Source organism: Schistocerca americana, chromosome 9 (genome assembly GCF_021461395.2).
Source record: "Schistocerca americana isolate TAMUIC-IGC-003095 chromosome 9, iqSchAmer2.1, whole genome shotgun sequence".
Lineage (NCBI taxonomy): Eukaryota > Metazoa > Arthropoda > Insecta > Orthoptera > Acrididae > Schistocerca > Schistocerca americana.
The window spans coordinates 31,741,377-31,754,142 of record NC_060127.1 but is presented as its reverse complement, the minus strand read 5'-3'; the positions used below and the strand labels follow the sequence as shown (position 1 = coordinate 31,754,142).

The following is a 12,766-nucleotide window of genomic DNA, read 5'->3' as shown; positions in this document are numbered from 1 at the left end:
AATATCATTGGATTTCACTGCTTTAATTTCAAAGTTCAGTTAAGGTATTCATAGCTGGCTACAATAAACAAATAGAACTATATTTTGATTACACAAGCACAAATTAAGAGCGCGAGTTTTGGTATCATATTTTAGCTTACCTGTGACTGCAGCTCAGCTTGGTACGTACTTAAATTTTAATATTGATAATTGTTCAAAATAATTAAATTCAAGTTCAAAGTTAAATCTCTTATTTCTAAATTGCGTAGATTCAAGTTGCTTTTGAGATGATTGTTGAGGTAGCCCAAGACTAACCTTATTTTATTTAATTTCGTATTGCTTCAGAAACAAAGTTCACTATTAATTTCAGTCATTAAATTAACTTTCAATTTGCCGGTTTTATTAATTCTTTTGCTAAATTAAGACAGAGTGTAGCGAAATTTATTACTTCTGACAAACATTCAGTTTTCACACAACACGTGTCAACCTTCGGTTGCCACGCTTTTAGTGCTAATTATATGTGCATTAACCTTTCTTTTTCAGTTATTAAGTAGTTGTCCATAGGACTGGCGACCGTAATTTTCCCCAAATCTCAAATATATAATTAATGCCAGTTAATTGTTAATGTAACGACCGCACATTTACTTTCTTTATTAACTTCACCATTTTTCAAAATTAATTTCCACCAATTTCATTTCCATTTTTCCTTTCATTTAGATGTAACGCTTCAAAAAATGGTTCAAATGGCTCTGAGCACTATGGGACTCAACTGCTGTGGTCATAAGTCCCCTAGAACTTAGAACTACTTAAACCTAACTAACCTAAGGACAGCACACAACACCCAGCCATCACGAGGCAGAGAAAATCCCTGACCCCGCCGGGAATCGAACCCGGGAACCCGGGTGTAACGCTTCCTCCCTCTTTACCGACAGATTAACTTTGGTGACGATTGCTTTTCCCAAATTTCCATTAGGTACACGCGGTTTAATTTTTCACTGTCATTAAGGGCGATAAGTGACGCGGGGGGGGGGGGGGGGGGAGGGGGGCGGAGATTACAGGAGCAATGGTTGAGAAGGGAGTGAGACAAGGTTGTAGCCTATCCTGGATGTTATTCAGTCTGTGAGTCTGTGCACTGAGCAAGCAGTAAGGGTAACTAAAGAAGAATATGATGTAGGGACCTTATGGGAGAAGAAAGAAAAGCTCTGAGGTTTGCCGATAACTTCGTAATTGTCTGAGAGACAGGAAAGGACTCGGAACAGCAGTTAAGCGGAATGGGCAATGTCATGAAACAAGAATACAAGCAAAAGAAAAATAATGGAATGTACTCTAATTAAATCAGGTGGTGCAGAGGGAATTAGATTAGGAAACGAGACACATAAAGTAGTAGATGAAGTTTGCTATTCGTGCAGCAAAATTAGAGAGGATATAAAATGTAGACTGGCAGTGGCAAGAAAATACACTTTCTGAAGAAGACAAATTGGTTAACGTCGAATATAGATTTAGGTGTAAGGTAGTCTTTCTGAAAGTATTTGTATAGAGTTTAGTTTTGTATGGAAGTGATACGTGGACGGTAAACAGTTTGCACTAGAAGAAAATAGAAGTATTTGAACGTGATGCTACAAATGTACTGAATGGAACTGGGGTAAAAATATTGTGACACAACTTGAGTAGAAGAAGGTATCGGTTGATTGATTACATTCTGAGACATGAAAGGAACAGTAGTTTGGTACCGGAGGGAAGTGTATGCGTGCGAGCGTGTGTGTGTGTGTGTGTGTGTGTGTGTGTGTGTGTGTGTGTGTGTGTGTGTGTGTTTGTTTGTTTGGAGGGGTTAAAACAGTAGAGGGAGACAAACAGATGAATACAATAAGCAGATTGAGGAGGATGTAAATAGCAGTAGTTATTCGGAGATGAAGACCCTTGAGCAGGATAGAGTAGCATAGAGCGTTGCATGAGATCATTCTTCCGACTGCAGACCACAAAGAAAAAGAAAAAAAACAGTTGGTTTGAACGTCAACGTTATGGAATGTGTGTGGTCGTTTTGCACGAGATGAACTGAACGGAATGGATAGCGTGTCGAAACGAACATCAGTATACCGAGGATAATGATCTGTATGGAACTAAATCAGTCCATAGTGAGGCAAATAAGTTAGGGAATGAGACGGTAAAGTTACAAGAATAATTTCGTTAGTAGCACAGGAAAGTATCTCCTGAAGGCCGAGGCAGAGAGGATATAAAGTTCAAACAATGGAAGATAAAAATTTCTGAAAAAGAAGAAACTGTTAACACCCAACTTACATTTGCTTGGAAGGTTTTCTGAAAGTATTTTTCTCAATGTAGCCTTTTACCGAGGTGAAACATATATGTTACGTCATTCAGTGAGGTAGAAGCTTTCGAAATGCTACAGAAGAATGCTCAATATGAGAATATATCAGATAACAAAGGAGCAAGTACTGAATCGAATAGGGGAAGAAAATTATGAAACCTTCACTGTAAGAGTGGATCGGTTGAGAGTAGACATCATGAGGCATAAAGGAATCTTCAGCTTGATAATGGAGCAGAGTGTCGGGTATAAAAATAATAAAGCAGATGCCGGGATGAAAACATTTACGGGACGTCCATTAATTACGTAAGCTCAAAATTGAGGGGGAGAGCGAGGCATCCTACAAAGCATCACCAAATCTCATTTAAAGGGCGTGGTGAGGAGGAGGGGGGGGGGAGGGCCATGATAATCTGACATCAACTTTTTAATTCAGGGAATACGTTTAGCTGGTTTGCCATAAGTTTGATAAACACAACAGATACATACGACAGAGACACTAGTCAGTAACAGTGCACTCTTCTTCACTATTTTCATGAATCTGCCACCGCTGGAGTAACTCCACGACTATAGAAATCACGTGTTTTTGAGGCGAAGGTCTCGTCGAACAATAATCAGAGTGAATTTTCTTCCGGAAGGGAAGTTCCTTAGGAGTTGTTCGAAAAGAGCGACAAAGGTGAAACCGTAAGACGCAACATCAGGTGAATAAGGTGGGTGCGGAATGACCTCTCAACCCAACTCCCGTACGGTGATTTCATCAGTGTAGGACAATGGGGGAGGGCGTTAACGAGTGGCATCACTTCAAGCAGTCTTCCCAGGCGTTGTTCTGGAATTGCGTCTGGAAGACGTCTCAGTTGTTGACAATAAATGTGACCAGTGATGGTTACATCTTGAGGAAGCAATCTGTCGCTGTTGCACCACATGCATAACATTGTCTTTTGTGGATGTTCGCAGGTCTTTGTACAAGGAGTTTCGGCTTTGTTTAGGCTTAACAATTCCTTTCTTTTCCCTATGTCAGCATGAAGACACCATTTCTCGTCACCAGAAACGTTTCAGGGTGGAATGGTTGGTGTTCTTCAGAAGCAAGCAAATTGATGTCTTTTTGCAGCGAGTTTCTGCTTTAGTTAGGCTCTATCATTCCTTTCTTTTCCTTATGTTAGCATGAAGACACCATTTCTCAAAAATGGTTCAGATGGCTCTAAGCACTATGGGACTTAACATCCAAGGTCATCAGTCCCCTAGACTTAGAACTACTTAAACCTAACCAACCTAGGTACATCACAGACGTCCATGACCGAGGCACGATTTAAACCTGCGACCGTAGCAGCAGCGCGATTCTGGACTGAAGCGCCTAGAACCGCTCGGCCACAGCGGCTGGCACACCATTTCTCGTCCATAGTAACGCTTCAGGGTAGGAACGGTCGGTGTTGTTCACAAGAGAGCTGATAACGGGGAAACAGGCATGCACATATGGCCAGCCGCTGATTTTTGTGGTGCGTTACCCATACACTCGATATTTTTAAACTTACCCACTGCATAAAAATGTTACACGATAGCGGAATGAGCACAGTTCATCACATTTGCTACTTCTCGAGTATACTGACGTGGATGATTGTGGATTAATGAGTTACGCGGTCTTCATCAAACCCCGAATGTCTTCCTGAACGGCCGGCCGGTGTGGCCGAACGGTTCTAGGCGCTTCAGTCTGGAACCGCGTGACCGCTACGGTCGCAGGTTCGAATCCTGCCTCGGGCATGGATGTGTGTGATGTCATTAGGTTAGTTAGGTTTAAGTAGTTCTAAGTTCTAGGGAACTAATGACCTCAGAAGTTGAGTCTCATAGTGCTCAGAGCCATTTGAACCATTTTTTCTTCCTGAACGTGGAGACTCACTAACATCAAAACGACGTCAGTTAAAACCGAACATCAATTTCCTGCCGTGATCTGTCCAGTGGCGTTATTCCCACTAACGCCCCAAATGTTTCTGGCTGCCTCCAATGCTGTCAGCTTTCTAATGAAATCAGACAGAAGAATACGTTAGAAATCTTCCGGTTTCTCGACTTGTCACTCCATTTTCTAGCATCCCCACAGCTCCACTCACTATTTCCAAATGCCCAAAACACAATATGTAAATTAAAATAACAACAGCCAACTAGAAATAAAAAATGACACTCGATAAATAAACCCATAGTTACAAGAATTCCCCAAAATCCAAAACGAAAGAGCTACGAACTTATTGAACTAACCTTATTATTATTATTACAGTTAACACTTCGTTTTATATAATTAATTCCGATCATATACAGCATTGAAGTGCCCATCAGTCTTTATGGCCTCTGCGAATTGAACTGAATGCTTTGCACGTGTGTCTCCTCGGGATTATGCGATCTGAAAAAAGTGCCGCACAAGTATGTGACTTCCGATATCTGAGTTCTCTGCCGCGCCGGTCGAAATCACTGCATGTCGGTCAGTGAGTCATTCGTGATGTTCTACATACGCATATAAAGCCAATGTTGCCGCGCGGTCTCAGGCGCCCTGTTACGATCCACGACGTTCCTCCAGTCGGAGGTTCGAGTCCTCCCTCGGGCGTGGATGTGTCTGTTGTCCGTAGCGTAAGTTAGTTTAAGCTAGATTAAGTAGTGTGTAAGCTTAGGGATCGACGACCTAAGCTGTTTGGTCCCATAAGATCTTACCGCAAATGCTGTTAAAGCCAATGTTATTGCGTTTAACACGAATTTGCGTCAAAAGTCTCACAAACTGTATGTTGAGCGGCGTACCCACAAGTCGAAACACACGTGGAAAGAAGAAGCTAACCGTTTGTGGAAGGAAGCTAAGTCGAACTTCATCAACAAGAATTCCTTTAGTGATTATATAACTAAGGAGTCTGAAAAGCTACGTAATGGTGCGGTTTCATCTGCGTTTTTCACCTGCAAAATGAGTAAAGTGGCGGTAACATTTAATGTACACAAAATGATTCAGCTAGTTCGACCTATAGGTTAATGCAACCCTCAGTGCCTCCAAAAATCATGGGCGAAGTTTTTATATTCTCTCGCTCCCTACGCAAAAGCTGTAAATCCTATAGGAAAAGAATGAACAGGACCTTTTTGCAGAATATTTCACATAGTTAAATTTTGAATTAGTATACGCTGGAGACCATGATTCCTCGAGTTCTTCAAGAAAAACGAGTTCTAAAGTCACTTTTGTTCGTTTCTCTTGAATAATTCGAAACCATGGCCTCTAGCGTAAACGTATCCCATTACCATGTTTAACTACATTAAATTTCCTGCAAAGAAGGTCCTGTTCATTATTGTTTTTTGTAATAGTTTGCATGATAATTAGTAAGAAAATATTGCAGCCTCGTTGTATGGTTCTTGAATAAAATTCATAGATTTTAGGGACAGCTCGATCAGAATGTATATTAATACAAATAAAGCAAAATTTTTAAGGGATCCATCAATATGGTTAGTAACACTGGTGGAGCATTTTTGTCCATCTGTCTCTGTCTGTCTACCTGTCCATACAATTACTATTCAGGGTTGGCCCGTTTAAAATATAGTATTTTTAATCCTGTGGTAAACACACTGTTGAATATACTTTATACACTACTGGCCATTAAAATTGCTACATCACGAAGATGACGTGCTACAGACGCAAAATTTAACCGACAGGAAGAAGATGCTGTGATATGCAAATGATTAGCTTTTCAGAGCATTCACACAAGGTTGGCGCCGATGGCGACACCTACAACGTGCTGACATGAGGAAAGTTTCCAATAGATTTCTCATACAGAAACAGCAGTTGACCGGCGTTGCCTAGTGAAACGTTGTTGTGATGCCTCGTGTAAGGACAAATGCTTACCTTCACATTTCCGACTTTGCTAAAGGTCGGATTGTAGCCTATCACGATTGCGGTTTATCGTATCGCGACATTGCTGCTAGCGTTGGTCGAGACCCAACGACTGTTAGCAGAATATGGAATCGGTGGATTCAGGAGGGTAATACGGAACGCCGTGCTGGATCCCAACGGCCTCGTATCACTAGCAGTCGGGATGACAGGCATCTTATCCGCATGGCTGTGACGAAACGTGCAGCCACGTCTCGATCCCTGAGTCAACAGATGGGGACGTTTGCAATACAACAACAAATCTGCACGAAGACTTTGACGACGTTTGCAGCACCATGGGCTCTCAGATCGGATACCATGGCTGCGGTTACCGTTGACGCTGCATCACAGACAGGAGCGCCTGCGATGGTGTACTCAAAGACGAACCTGGGTGTACGAATGGCAAAGCGTAATTTTTTCGGATGAATCCAGATTCTGTTTACAGCATCATGATGGTCGCATCCGTGTTTGGCGACATCGCGGTGAACGCACATTGGAAGCGTGTATTCGTCATCGCCATACTGGCGTATCACCCGGCGTGATGATATGGGGTGCCATTGGTTACACGTCTCGGTCACGTCTTGTTCACATTGACGGGACTTTGAACAGTGGGCGTTACATTTCAGATGTGTTACGACCCGTGGCTCTACCCTTCATTCGATCCCTGCGATACCTTACATTTCAGCAGGATAATGCACGACCGCATTTTGCAGGTCCTGTACGGGCCTTTCTGGATACAGAAAATGTTCGCCTGCTGCCCTGGCCAGCACATTCTCCAGATCTCTCACCAACTGAAAACGTCTGGTCAATGGTGGCCGAGCAACTGGCTCGTCACAGTACGCCAGTCACTACTCTTGATGAACTGTAGTATCGTGTTGAAGCTGCGTAGGCAGATGTACCTGTACACGCCATCCAAGATCTGTTTGACTCAATGCCCAGGAGTATCAAGGCCGTCATTACGGCCAGACGTGGTTGATCTGGGTACTGATTTCACAGGATCTATGCACCCAGATTGCGTGAAAATGTAATCACATGTCAGTCCTAGTATAATATATTTGTCCAATGAATACCCGTTTATCATCTGCATTTCTTCTTGGTGTAGCAATTTTTATGGCCAGTAGTGTAAATAGAACATGACTTTATTGAAGAGTTTTAGTCAATTTATAAATCAAATAAAAAGTTTTAAGTTTGTGTATTTTCACCCAACTGTGAGATAACCAGCAGTTAATGGGGACGGGGAGGGGGTCCCACCATATCTCACCAAATCTCGCGAAGAGTGAAGGGAGAGCCCAAATTTTCTCACAATGTCCCACATAATTAATGGACGTCCCCCATGCAGGTTCAAATGGACCTTGGTTATGGTAGTTCACAGAGATGAAAAGGGCTGCACAGGACACAGTAGTGAGCAAAGCTGCATGATAGGATTCTTCCCACTGAGGACCAGAACATCAACGACGACATAGTTACCTTTTAGATACACACGACAGCTATTTTACGAGGGCTGTCCAGAAAGTAAGTTACGATCGGTCGCGAAATGGAAACGACTATGAAAATCCGATAAAGCTTTGCAAAGATGTGTTGGGCAGTGTCTCTAGTATGACTCTAGGTAGAATTATGTCGCTCTTTTCATTCCTGAGCTCTTAGTGAGCGCGTAAAGATGTTATAGAAAATAGTGTTTGCCGCCTAGTACGAGGGCCTGGTGAGAATTTTCCCCTGAAGCTATGCAACCAACATTACATAACTGTCGTGGGGTTTCTTCTTCAAGACAATTCTCAGCCTCATTCTGCAGGGGCAATGAAGATGTTCCTGCATCGTTTCAATTGGAAATGTTTGGTTACCCACAATACAGCCCGTAATTGTCTCCCACTGAGTTTCATCTCTGATCAAACGAACCGCTGGCTATGAAGACAACACTTTGGCACAGACAGCGAGCTTTAGGCCAGCGCAGAGAATTGGCGGAAAACACTGGCGGCCGCCTTCTATGATGAGGGTATTGGAAAGTTGGTACAACGCTACGACGAATGTCTGAGTCAGAACGGCGACTACACAGAGAAATAGCTGAAAGGTGTAGCTAACTGTTACAAATGAAACATTTATGATTTTCACTGTGATTTTCATTTCGCGATCAATCGTAACTTACTTTCTGGACAGCCCTCGTATATTTTCTCTGTCCCACATTACTGGTGCTGATTCCTTACAAAATTTACACACATAGTAGGTTTTTTATTGCTTATTATAGACTCAAAATAGTTTCTCATGTAAATGTGGTCCATACGTTATGTATGGCATTTAAACGTATTTTTTTAAAAGTAACAGGATTCTATTTCGTTGTTAACAGATGTTGTAGTGTGGAAGAAACTTGATTACACTCTCACTCTCAATCAATTCACCTCTGCACAGACACATACGGCGGAACTGTGACTGAAATTTACAAGCGTAATTGCCACACGACTAGATTCACCTGTACACCGTAGGATAGTTCAAAATGCTACCATGAGACCTATCATGGTAGACAGATTCTGTGAGGAAACTTTTAAAGAAACAGAGTTGTAGCAAAGTAGGGGTAAAACAAAGCCTAGTATAGCTTAGCATTGTACATCTACATCTACATCTACATGACTACTCTGCAATTCACATTTAAGTGCTTGGCAGAGGGTTTGTCCAACCACAATCATACTATCTCTCTACCATTCCACTGCCGAACAGCGCGCGGGAAAAACCAACACCTAAACCTTTCTGTTCGAGCTCTGATTTCTCTTATTTTATTTTGATGATCATTCCTACCTATGTAGGTTGGGCTCAACAAAATATTTTCGCATTCGGAAGAGAAAGTTGGTGGCTGAAATTTCGTAAATAGATCTCGCCGCGACGAAAAACGTCTTTGCTGTAATGAATTCCATCCCAATTCACGTATCATATCTGCCACATTCTCTCCCCTACTACGTGATAATGCAAAACGAGCTGCCCTTTTTTTGCACCCTTTCGATGTCCTCCGTCGATCCCACCTGGTAAGGATCCCACACCGCGCAGCAATATTCTAACAGAGGACGAACGAGTGTAGTGTAAGCTGTCTCTGGACTTGTTGCATCTTCTAAGTGTCCTGCCAATGAAACGCAACCTTTGGCTCGCCTTCCCCACAATATTATCTATGTGGTCTTTCCAACTGAAGTTGTTCGTAATTTTAACACACAGGTACTTAGTTGAACTGACAGCCTTGAGAATTGTACTATTTATCGAGTAATCGAATTCCAACGGATTTTTTTTGGAACTCATGTGGATCACCTCACACTTTTCGTTATTTAGCGTCAACTGCCACCTGCCACACCATACAGCAATCTTTTCTAAATCGCTTTGCAACTGATACTGGTCTTCGGATGACCTCACTAGACGGTAAATTACAGCATCATCTGCGAACAACCTAAGAAAACTGCTCAGCTTGTCACCCAGGTCATTTATATAGATCAGGAACAGCAGAGGTCCCAGGACGCTTCCCTGGGGAACACCTGATATCACTTCAGTTGTATTCGATGATTTGCCGTCTATTACTACAAACTGCGACCTTCCTGACAGGAAATCACGAATCCAGTCGCACAACTGAGACGATACCCATAGGCCCGCAGCTTGATTAGAAGTCGCTTGTGAGGAACGGTGTCAAAAGCTTTCCGGAAATCTAGAAATACGGAATCCACTTGAGATCCCCTGTCGATAGCGGCTGTGCGAATAAAGAGCTAGCTACGTTGCACAAGAACGATGTTTTCTGAAACAATGCTGATTACGTATCAATAGATCGTTCCCTTCGAGGTGATTCATAATGTTTGAATACAGTATATGCTCCAAAACCCCACTGGAAACCGACGTCAATGATATAGGTCTGTAGTTCGATGGATTACTCCTACTAGCCTTCTTAAACACTGGTGCGACCTGCGCAATTTTCCAATCTGTAGGTACAGATCTATCGGTGAGCGAGTGGTTGTATATGATTGCTAAGTAGGGAGCTACTGTATCAGCGTAATCTGAAAGGAACCTAATCGGTATACCTGAAGACTTGCCCGTATCATGCGATTTGAGTTGTTTCGCAACCCCTAAAGTATCTACTTCTAAGAAACTCATGCTAGCAGCTGTTCGTGTTTCGAATTCTGGAATATTCCATTCATCTTCCCTGGTGAAGGAATTTCGGAAAACTGCGTTTAATAACTCCGCTTTAGCGGCACAGTCGTCGGTAACAGTACCATCGGCACTGCGCAGCGAAGGTATTGACTGCGTCTTGCCCCTTGTGTACTTTACATACGACCAGAATTTCTTCGGATTTTCTACCAAATTTCGAGACAATGTTTCGTTGTGGAACTATTAAAGGCATCTCGCATTGAAGTCCGTGCCAAATTTCGCGCGTCTGTAAATTTTAGCCAATCTTCGGGATTTCGAGTTCTTCTGAACTTCGCATGCCTTTTCCGTTGCCTCTGCAACAGAGTTCAGACCTGTTTTGTGTGCCACGGGGGATCAGTTCCATCTCTTACCAATTTATGAGGTATGAATCTCTCAATTGCTGTTGCTACTATATCTTTGAATTTGAGCCACATTTCGCCTACATTTGCATAGTCAGTTCGGAAGGACTGGAGATTGTCTCTTAGGAAGGCTTCTAGTGACACTTTATCCACTTTTTTAAATAAAATTATTTTGCGTTTGTTTCTGGTGGATTTGGAAGACACAGTATTGAGCCCAGCTATGGACAGCTACCTTAGTTCCCTCAAGGGAATTTCTGAGGCCGTATACGACTACCGTAGCAAAACCTCATCAGAATTCTTCTCATGAAATCTAAATAAATTCAGGTCGTGTCTAAAGCTTGTTAGTGACACAAAAGATAGCATCTAACGCTCAAGAACGACTCAAGGACGACAGAGAAAGTGGAACTGAGAGTAGGAAAGCGAAAGCAGGAATGCTGCGCGACACTTTCAAAGGGGATTACAGAACTGCCGTCACAGCTCGTTTTTCGCTCCACTAGATAGCTGAACTGGCTCAAACTGAAAGAAGCTTAAGGCCTGATGGAAATCCTATTAGATTCAACAAAGAACTTGCAGCTGAGTTAATCCCTCTTTTAACCAAAAATACCGTAAATCAGGCATGTACTCAGCAGCAGGAAGGTCATAGAAGCCTACAAGACGTGGAACAGAAGTGATACACAGAAGTACCGTCCAATATCCGTGACACCCAGCTCTTCTAAATCGAAAAACATTTTATCAGATAAAACGTGTTGAGGTGTAAAGAAAACCTCCATCGAGAATAACGAAAACCTCCGTATCAGCTAGCATGGATTAGTGAAACATTCTTAATTCGAGCATTTAGCACGTGACATCCTGAAAGCCTGGGATCGTTGCAGTAATGTAGTTGCTGTATTTGTTGACTGTCGGAAAGCACTTGACATGGTACCACACCTACGCTTATTGAGGGAAATACGATCATACAGGTTACCAAACGAAATGTCTTAGTGGAATGAAGATTTGTTGTTAGGGAAGATGCAGCATGTTTTCTCGAAAAGAGAATCATTGACATATGTAGACAGACATTCTGCTGTGTTCCAGGGAAGTGTGATGGGACTGTTATTGTTCATGTTGTATCTGAATGGCCTGTCAGGCAGTGGCGAGCGTTTAATATTAGCAGAATCCTAAGAATCCACGCACGTAATGCTGTTACGTGCAGTGTCTGAAAATGTTGCACAATTGTTCACTTTGGTCTTCATTAACAGTGAAAATGGTTCAAAGGTTAGAAAATTGTTTTAGAGGTTTAGTTCACAAAACGTAAAAACATGCTATAGTGGATTACATTTCAGCAACTTTCCATAATTCGTTTACTTCGCCGAGTTTCCACTTAAAACAGTTTCAAAATCATCGGTGAATGTGGAGTAGCCGAGCAGCTGAAAGAAAACTTCTCCTTGGGTCACGGCCTAATACATTAGCAGCGCAGTATCACAAACTTTTCGCAATGACGACTGTATCGAACACAGTATATCAATGACACTACAGGCGCTTTATCTATGCACGTGAACTTTCGGCTCTGACGATTGGTGTGCATTGATAAGTGGCCCATCAGCATGGTAAGTGATTCTATATATTATTTTTATTTTTTTTCTCTCACCTGGGCGAAGTGAATCAGAGGTCCTCGTCGTCTGAAGGGCCCTCACAGTCTGGATTAACAGGTCTGCAACAAACAGAAGAAATCACGTCGTTATTACTACTTTATTTTACTTGCGTAACATGGACGAGGACGTAATTAAAAGCTACATTGCTGCATACTGAACCTGTAACGTAATAAAGACGCCATGTACCAAACATCAAATGTTCAATCAGGATGAAGTGTGCTACACGGATGGATATGCCAATCATTAGCACTTCAGCATACCAAACCATTCCTATGCAAAGTGCGTACTTATGTACACTATTATATAAAGACAAGACGTTGTTTACAGTTGTTACCAAAAATCTCGAAAAGTTCTTGGCAGATTTACTTCAAGTTTTTTGAGAAAACCGTCCCGAAACACATGTGCTACAAAAGCCACAGTTTCCTGCACATGGGGGCTTAGGTCTGGAGAACAGGCA

The 12,766-nt window shown here is 42.3% G+C and overlaps 1 protein-coding gene across 3 annotated transcripts in view; it reads right to left on the bottom strand.

The window, feature by feature from the left end:
- The window catches only part of LOC124551002 (connectin-like), a 750,563-nt gene that overhangs the window by 252,712 nt on the left and 485,085 nt on the right, over positions 1–12,766 (bottom strand). For all 3 annotated transcript variants that reach the window (XM_047125840.1, XM_047125839.1, XM_047125838.1), the window contains one exon: positions 12,306–12,368. The gene's annotated coding sequence lies outside the window, so the exon portion shown is untranslated. The remainder of the gene's footprint in view (positions 1–12,305; positions 12,369–12,766) is intronic.